The sequence below is a fragment of the Charadrius vociferus genome, unplaced genomic scaffold (assembly GCF_000708025.1).
Source record: "Charadrius vociferus isolate BGI_N301 unplaced genomic scaffold, ASM70802v2 scaffold763, whole genome shotgun sequence".
In the NCBI taxonomy this organism is placed as follows: Eukaryota; Metazoa; Chordata; class Aves; order Charadriiformes; family Charadriidae; genus Charadrius; species Charadrius vociferus.
In genome coordinates, this window is record NW_009647685.1 from 959,650 (window position 1) to 967,546 (window position 7,897).

A 7,897-nucleotide genomic window follows, 5' to 3' on the forward strand; every position below is an offset into this window, starting at 1 on the left:
TCCTCCGTCAGCCATTGATGTTAGGAGGACTTTCCCGAAAGGGACATGAGAGAAACTCCAGTTGGTAGGTTGCATTGCTGCTCACAGGTTCAGTAACACTGGTTTCTCCCCAAATACAACTTGCAAAACGTTCTGTTGCCTCTGCTTCTCCCAAGCTGATGGTTAATGCCAAAGCAGGACATCACTAATGGCAGCAGGCCACCTCGGGACTGTGTTGGTCCCCACATTTCCAGCTGGGAGAGCTGAGTCACGTTTTAACGAGCAAGGACAGCGGAGGAATTTAGAGATCGCTCCAGGAAAGTGTGGGAAAGGAGGCACCCTGCAACCATAAAACCTCTAAATTTAGTTCTAGTTTAAAACGGAAAATGTTGGTGGTTTGGCCCCAGCGACGGTCAGACGAATTTGGAGACCCGCAGGTCTGCTCCGCTCCCATCTGTGCTGCAGCGAGCCCCTCCACGGGGAGTCAGGGCTGCCTGCTCCCCCTCATCCCCCAGCAAGACCGGTGCCGTGCAGGGGGACATGCCAGCACTGTTCCTGTCCCAGGGGCTGCGCGGCGAGCTTGGCCCTCGCTGGACACACAGCCCCTCTCCCGCCCGGCGGACTAAGGGGGGGGAAGCGGCAGCAGCCCCGGGCTGCAGCAGAGCCCCTTTCCTCTCTCCAGGTCGATGAATGAGGATGGCATCATCTCTATTTATTTATTTATAACTTCGGTGAGTGGCTCTGTTTGTGTCGGTGTAGCTAAGGAGTAACTTTGTTACCCTCTGCGCTGTCGGTTAAATTGCATTATTTTTAATAAGGCAGCTATCTCCGTGTGGCTTCTGTTGTGCCGGTTTCCCCTATCTGGAAACTGTCTACTTCTCGTCCATCCTGCTTTTCTGTTAAGTCACGGCGCGGCGTTCGCCGAAAGCAGCCAGCTAAGCGTTCACGGTACCTTCTGGACGGAGGCCCCAGGTGGAAACACAAGTTCCCATAGTACAAGGCGGCAGCTTTTTGGTGAGCGATGGTTTTCTCCCCACAGCCCGCCAAGGAAGCAAGCCGTGGCAAAGCAGCTCTCCCCATCAGCGTCGGGGTTTTGCCCCCTTTGCTGCCCGCAGCTGCGGATGCCGGGTGGCTGCCTCCGCAGCATCAGTTGTGAGAGTAAGCCTCCCTCCCACCCCAGAAACAGCCACAATCTCCTCCTTTATGCATTTCTAGCTCAGAAAAAGGCTGATTCATTCGCTGAAGCAGATTAATTACTTCTGCTATTCACAAAAAAAAAAAAAAAAAAAAAAAAAAGAAAAGAAATCCTTTAGAGTTGGTCGGCTTAACTTTCAGCTGTGTGTACAATGTGGTAAAGCACATGTGGCCTGAGCCAGAGCACAAAAGTTTTCACAGAAAAAGAAACTGTGGGTTGCGATATTCACCTGGCACTTCAGCAGTGGGCTCTGCAATTTAGGACGCATTCATGAACATGTCTTCTTCTTGACTTACATGACAAGTGGTGCAAAGCTGAGCCCGCCACGAAGGTGAACTGGGGAATAAATATTTTTATTCCCTTCTAGGTTTTATAACTTGTTCCCCTTCTGGTTTACATCATGCTGATGTGGCACCCGGCTCCTCGAGTAGCTTGCGTCCAAAGCCTGGCTGAGCTGCTCCATTTTTTCCCTCGGAAGGCTGCTTTCCAGCCCGCTTGGCTCTGCCTGCTTGCTTATGCACTGATGGGCTGTAGTTCCACATTTCAGAACAAGCTGTCCAATATTCATGAGTTATTTTGTATTTACCCAGTCCTGAGGCTTCTTTTATAAGCCTGGGGATAAATTCTGGGGTTTGTCATTTCCATTACTGGAAATGCACTGAACCTCCACAACCATTACCAAGCCCTAAATATGGCCTCTACTTATCTAGAAGAAAGGTAGGGGAAAGGACTATCGCAAAGCTAAATTGATTAACAAGCCTGTAATTCCCAAACCCCTGTTCTGATAACACTTGTAAGCAAGTGTTGGAGCAAGCCATATGTGTAGAGATGAATCACTTATAAAATGATATCCTAATATTAGTTGTATATTTATTTATCAGATAAATATAGTGATTTTCCTCTTGAAGATCAATGGCAGCCACATGCTCAGCTGGCGTAGAGCACTGCAGCTCTTTGGACTATGCAAATCTGAGAATGTGACTGAACGACTGATTTCTTCGCAAATAAAAACCCAATATCAACTACTTGTTTCTGAAGTGATTTAAATTATTACACAGGAAAAACTAGAAGAGATCAAAGTGTTGGTATAAGATATCTCACATGTAAGTTAGACCTATGCATAGTAAGGTCATCTTGCCCCAACATGAGAATTTCCTATCGTAAACCTCCAGCTGGTTGAACCATATTAAAATCCCTTCATATTAATTCCAAGACTGAGTTAGAACTGGAAAGATAGTATCTAGGAGGACAACTGTAGGTCCTCTCAAAAGAGCAGAACCAAGTACCGTAGCAAGTGAAGGGTTAAGCCCGGCAATGTTCTAGGATTACTGCGTTATAAAATAAGGACTTCAAACTTTTTCATCCAGCAGTAGAGAAAATAGTCTGAAGGCATCTTTGGAGTGGATTAGTTTTGAAATCATGCTAAGCCACTCTTCTGCAAGAATTTATTTTAAACGGCTCAAACGCTTAACTTCTTGGGTTAGTAGCTGAGCATGTTCGTTGGTTACTCTTAGTAACGTTCCTATTCAGACAAGCTCACAGGAAAGTACCTGGCAGCATCTGGGTCTGTTCTCCTTAATGTGTGCGATATGTACTTTGCCTGTGCCATTAGGAATCCTGGCTATGCTTGGCCTTATCTGAACAAAAACGTTCAGGATGTTTGCTCTTGGGCTGTTCACCAGGTGAGATACCAACCACCATGATTCATCAGCGGTTGAATGGAAAAACTGATCTCAGTAGGAGGGAGTCACATTTGCAGCCTGTTTGGAGAACAGCTGGAAAAATGCAGCTTCCTTATGTACCATTCTGGTGTCTTGGTAGCTTTTTTCAGCAGGGATGTCCGTAAATGTTAATATGGATCCAGGTAGCTCTTTGGCTTAGTGGTGCCTACAACCCTTTTCCCTGCAGACCTCCTGCATCGTACTGGTTTTTAGGGAAAAGCTATTCCCTGCTCAAAGTTCTTCATCCTTGTGCAAGTGAGGAGGGTTTGTGCCTGTGCTGGAGGAGCACAGCTAAAAGCTGCACGGGACCTGCCTGCCTCTGTCCCTCCGGGGAAAGGCTCAAAAGGTCTTTTTTTTTCTGTAATTACATCTTCTCACTACTGCAGCATCAGTGTGTGTGTAAGGGAGCAGAGTTCAGCTTCCTCGGAAGCCTTCCTCCTGGCAATTCCTAAGCGGTTCCCCTGCAGCCTTAGCACAGGTGTAATATATGTATGCAGGATAAATAAACTGAATAAATATCAGGCTCTTTACTCAGCTTGTACTTAGGAACACATACACCCTTGAGAAACCCGTGCATGGGTCTGCATCCTTTGCTCTGGGTAGAACTGCTGCTGCAGTTTGGGGTTTTGGCAGACAATTTTGTTGTCACCTGTCCAAAGAAAGCACCGAGTTCCCCACGGTTAATGGTTTCATCTCCCCGGCTGGAAGCACCCTCCCTAAAACAGGATGTTTTTTTGTTGCAGAAGCTTCCTACCAAAAGGGCTGCGGAACGAACGTTTTGGATGTTTAAAGCAGATCAACCCCATTAAATGCGAAGTTACTGGAAATACACATGTGCTGGCAGTAGCAGTCCTTTATTTTCATTATCAGATAAAAGACTACTTCAGAAGGCGCTTTTTTTTCCTCCTTATAGCATCATCTAAAGTGAATGTATTCAGCAGAAAAGCAGGCAGAGAGCTGGTCTGTGACAAGAGGGCTGGAGGGGTGTCAGTCTCCGAGGAAGGCAGAGAAATTCAGTCAGCAGAAGAGCCAGCAGTCAGCTTTGCCGTTCCCATCTTGCTCCCACGACTTCCTGAGGATGCTCAGATGTCTCTGCTCCCCAAGGAGAGAACAAACAGGCTCCTTTCGCTGTGCTTCACCAGTGCCCGGGGAGGTCCTCGCTGGCCCATCCCATCTGCTCCCCAACAGCTCTTTTGGCGTTGCCTGCTGTCCCCATGGCACAGGGTCACACTGCAAAGGCCAGATGCCCTCCCTTCCTTGTGGGCAAGGGGAGGATTGGGCTCTCCCCCTAAATTTGTATGTCTCACCTGGCCAAACCCTCTTTCAGTGCCCTTTCAGCACCTTCTTTGACGCTGGTCCTTCCGGTTGCTTAACGCAGAGTTCAGTTCTCACATGAACAAAGAAGTGTTGTTGAATTAACCAGATTTCTTCACAGTACCTTAATTTTTGCCCTATAAAGACATGGCTGCCTTCACTGCCTCCATAGGAGTCACAATACCCAGTTACAGAGATGCAGAGGCAAGTATTATACCTGTAATTCTTGAATACTGGCTATGCTGATGTTTAGTAACTTAGTAGCAGTTGATACGTAGGCATTTGAGGCAGGATCACCAAAAAAGAGCCATTGAAGCAGACCTCTGGCTGGCATCTCTCCCTGCCTGCCAGAAATGAGCTGGGTGTCTCCTTTCCAAAATCCTTGACACAACTTAGAAGAAAAGCCACTGGCACGAGAGCTGACTTGTCACATAAATGTAGAGCAGCAAGAAGACACTGATTGCTGTAATTAGGAATAATCTAATTCCTAAGGGCAAATGGGGTGTATTTATTTCTATTTAATTAGATTCCTGCATTTTGTGGACCCGCCGTGTGGGCAGGGGATCCACCGCGCTGCAATCCAGAGGCAGCAGAGCGATGCTGGAGCTGTAGAGGGTCTCAGTTCTTCTTTACCTAACATGGGACTAAACTTTCCATTCTTGATTTAATCTGTCTGATTTTGATGTAATTACTGTTCAGAGGACCATCAAATCAACTGCTAGAAAATCGGAGTAAAATTGGGCTGACTTGCTGGGGGGAAACCATTAGCCCTCTCTGAGCAACCTGACAGCAAAGTTGCTGGGACAGGACCTCAGATGTGAGGGGATGGATCCATAAAAAGATTTATGCCCTTAACACCCTACATCCTTGTGGTTTGGGGGCAAATCTTTGCTCCCCAGGACAGCACTCAGCTCTCCTGGGCGATAAGCCTTCGGAGTCCCCACCGGCACCCCTCTCCAAGCCCATCAGCATGGGGCTGCTGCTGCTTCCTCCAGAGGGAGAGGAGGCCAGGGGTGCCGAGGAAACCCTCACTCCCCAGGCAGTGCCCAAAGCATTCAGTCAGAGACACGGCCCCATGTGTGGAGTCTTTCTGGTCATGCCATGAGAAGCAAATGCCTTTGCTAGGGGCTGAGTTACGGACAGTCGAGTCGATGGATCTCAGCTCAGGCTGAGCTCAGCAGGGTGCAGAAGCATCAACCTGTCCACGAGCTGCTCCCACAAGCTGTGTTAGTGTGGCAAGGATGCAGGCAGCTGCCTGTAGCAGCCAGGCAGGGCTGCAAAAACCTGGAAGCAGCATAGAGTTGCGGTCAACGGCTCGATGTCCAAGTGAAGACCAGTGACAAGTGGCATTCCTCAAGGGTCAGTACTGGGACCTGTGCTGTTCAGCATCTTTGTCAGGGACATGGACAGTGGGACTGAGTGCACCCTCAGCAAGTTTGCCGACAATACCAAGCTGATTGGCGAGGTAGACACGCTGGAGGGGAGTGATGCCATCCAGAGGGACCTGGACAGGCTGGAGAGGTGGGCCCATGCCAACCTCATGAAGTTCAACAAGGCCAAGTGCAAGGTCCTACAACTGGGCCAAGGCAATTCCAAGCACAAATACAGGCTCAGCAGGGAATGGATTGAGAGCAGCCCTGAGGAGAAAGACTTGGGGGTGCTGATTGACGAGAAGCTCAACATGAGCCAGCAATGTACGATTGCAGCCCAGAAGGCCAACCGTATCCTGTGCTGCATCAGAAGAATTGTGGCCAGCAGGTCAAGGGAGGTGATTCTGCTCCTCTTCTCCACTCTTGTGAGACCCCACCTGGAGTACTTCAGCCTGGAGAAGAGAAGGCTCCAGGGAGACCTTATTGCGGCCTTCCAGTACCTAATGGGGGCCTACAGGAGAGCTGGGGAAGGACTTTTTAGAAGGGCAGGTAGTGATAGCATGAGGGGGAATGGCTTTAAACTGGAAGAGGGTAGATTTAGATTAAATATTAGGAAGAAATTTTTCACTTTAAGGGTGGTGAGACACTGGAACAGGTTGCCCAGAGAAGTTGTTGAGGCCCCATCCCTGGAGGTATTTGAGGTCAGGCTGGATGGGGCTTTGAGCAACCTGGTCTAATGTCCATGGCAGGGGGGTTGGAACTCGATGATCTTCAAGGTCCCTTCCAACCTAAACCAATCTATGATTCTATGATAAGTGATGCACACGCTGGGAGCAGGAGCTTGGGATATAAACCCCCTCATTTTTCTCAGCTGCTGCCCATTGCTGCTGCTGTTCTTCATGTGTCATAGGGCCCACAGAGGTACACTGCAGCCCTAGAGGTGTTTTTTTGTGCTTTTTAGCACAATTTCTCTGCTTCTGCCTATCTCCTACTGGAGACATTGCAGCCTTTCTAAGAACTCAAACATTTCTGGCATATCTCACAGGTCCAGGCTTCAGATGGTACCTGATGGGAGCTGCTAGCCCTTTAAATTTCTTCCGTGGTTGCAAGGACAGGAATTTGCAACACCAACAATCCTTTCTTTGCAGGATTTTTTTTTTTTTCTTAACTTTTTATTTGCCCTAAAACCTGCTGTGAGCCCCATCCTGCTCCCAAGAACCAGATTAGCAACTAATCTTTTGAGGACTTGGGGATTACGCTTTGGGAGTGCATGTTAACGTAAAGTGAAATTCATTTGCTGTTGTAAAACCCATCATGACTTAATGTTTGTCTTGGACTGTATAAACACGCTCTCAGAGTGCTTCCTATGGCAGGATGGGGAGCTGTGCAGAGTCATTTCCCTGGACGTTTAATTGTTATGGTGAAACTGCCTTAATTAGAATGCACGTGGGCAAGTTGGACTCTTAAAGGCCAGCTGAAATTGGACCGAAGGGCAGACAGATCAGTGTATTTCTAATATTGGTGGAGCTGTGCTTATGTACACAGGGGTTAAGTTTCCATACTGAGGCAGGAAAACTCTTGCTGCGGGTTCCAACTTTTAATCTAAGGGGTTCGATTCAGGGTAGAGGCCTCACAGAGTAAGAAAGAAACAGTATTTGAAGTCTAACTGCTACCCTGAGCCAGGCAGAAAGCCTCTGCTAAAATGGGCCGTGTTGAAATATTCACAATTTAATAATAACTGGCTTTTGGTTAACACCTCCCAAGAGGCTGAATGGATGCATTTTACAGCTGTGGCTCACAAACTAGTTTCCACGTGAAATCTCGAGCAGAAAGTCACAGAGACATTTTACGTCATAAAAGAGCTTTTAAAGCCTTCAGAGCCATCTCGGCCCATAAAAGCCAGACCGGACCAGAGCTCAGCAGTACCGTAGGGGTGCCCCGGTGAGAGTAATATTCTCGTCATGGAGCCCCTGCCCGGGGAGACACCACTGCCTGAGCCTCCGACCTCTGCTGTGCCTCCCCTCTCCTTGCTGCCAATGCCGGGGTGAGCAGACTTGGGCCAGACATCCTCATTATTTTAAGCTGTCCTGTCTCTCCCAGCATTTCAAAGACCTCTCAAATCTTGCAGTGTTCAAAGACCTGGTGCTACGAAGCCAGAAAACCATGCGTGGCTGATGCAAGGTGCTGTCCCCTCCACCTGCCACCCCCCTGTTCTCCATCCCACCCACCCCAGCCAGCCTTCTTCCTCTTTTTGTCTTTTTTTTTTTTTTTTTTTTTTTTGTTTTTTTTTATTTTTCTCTTCCTTTACAAACACATAT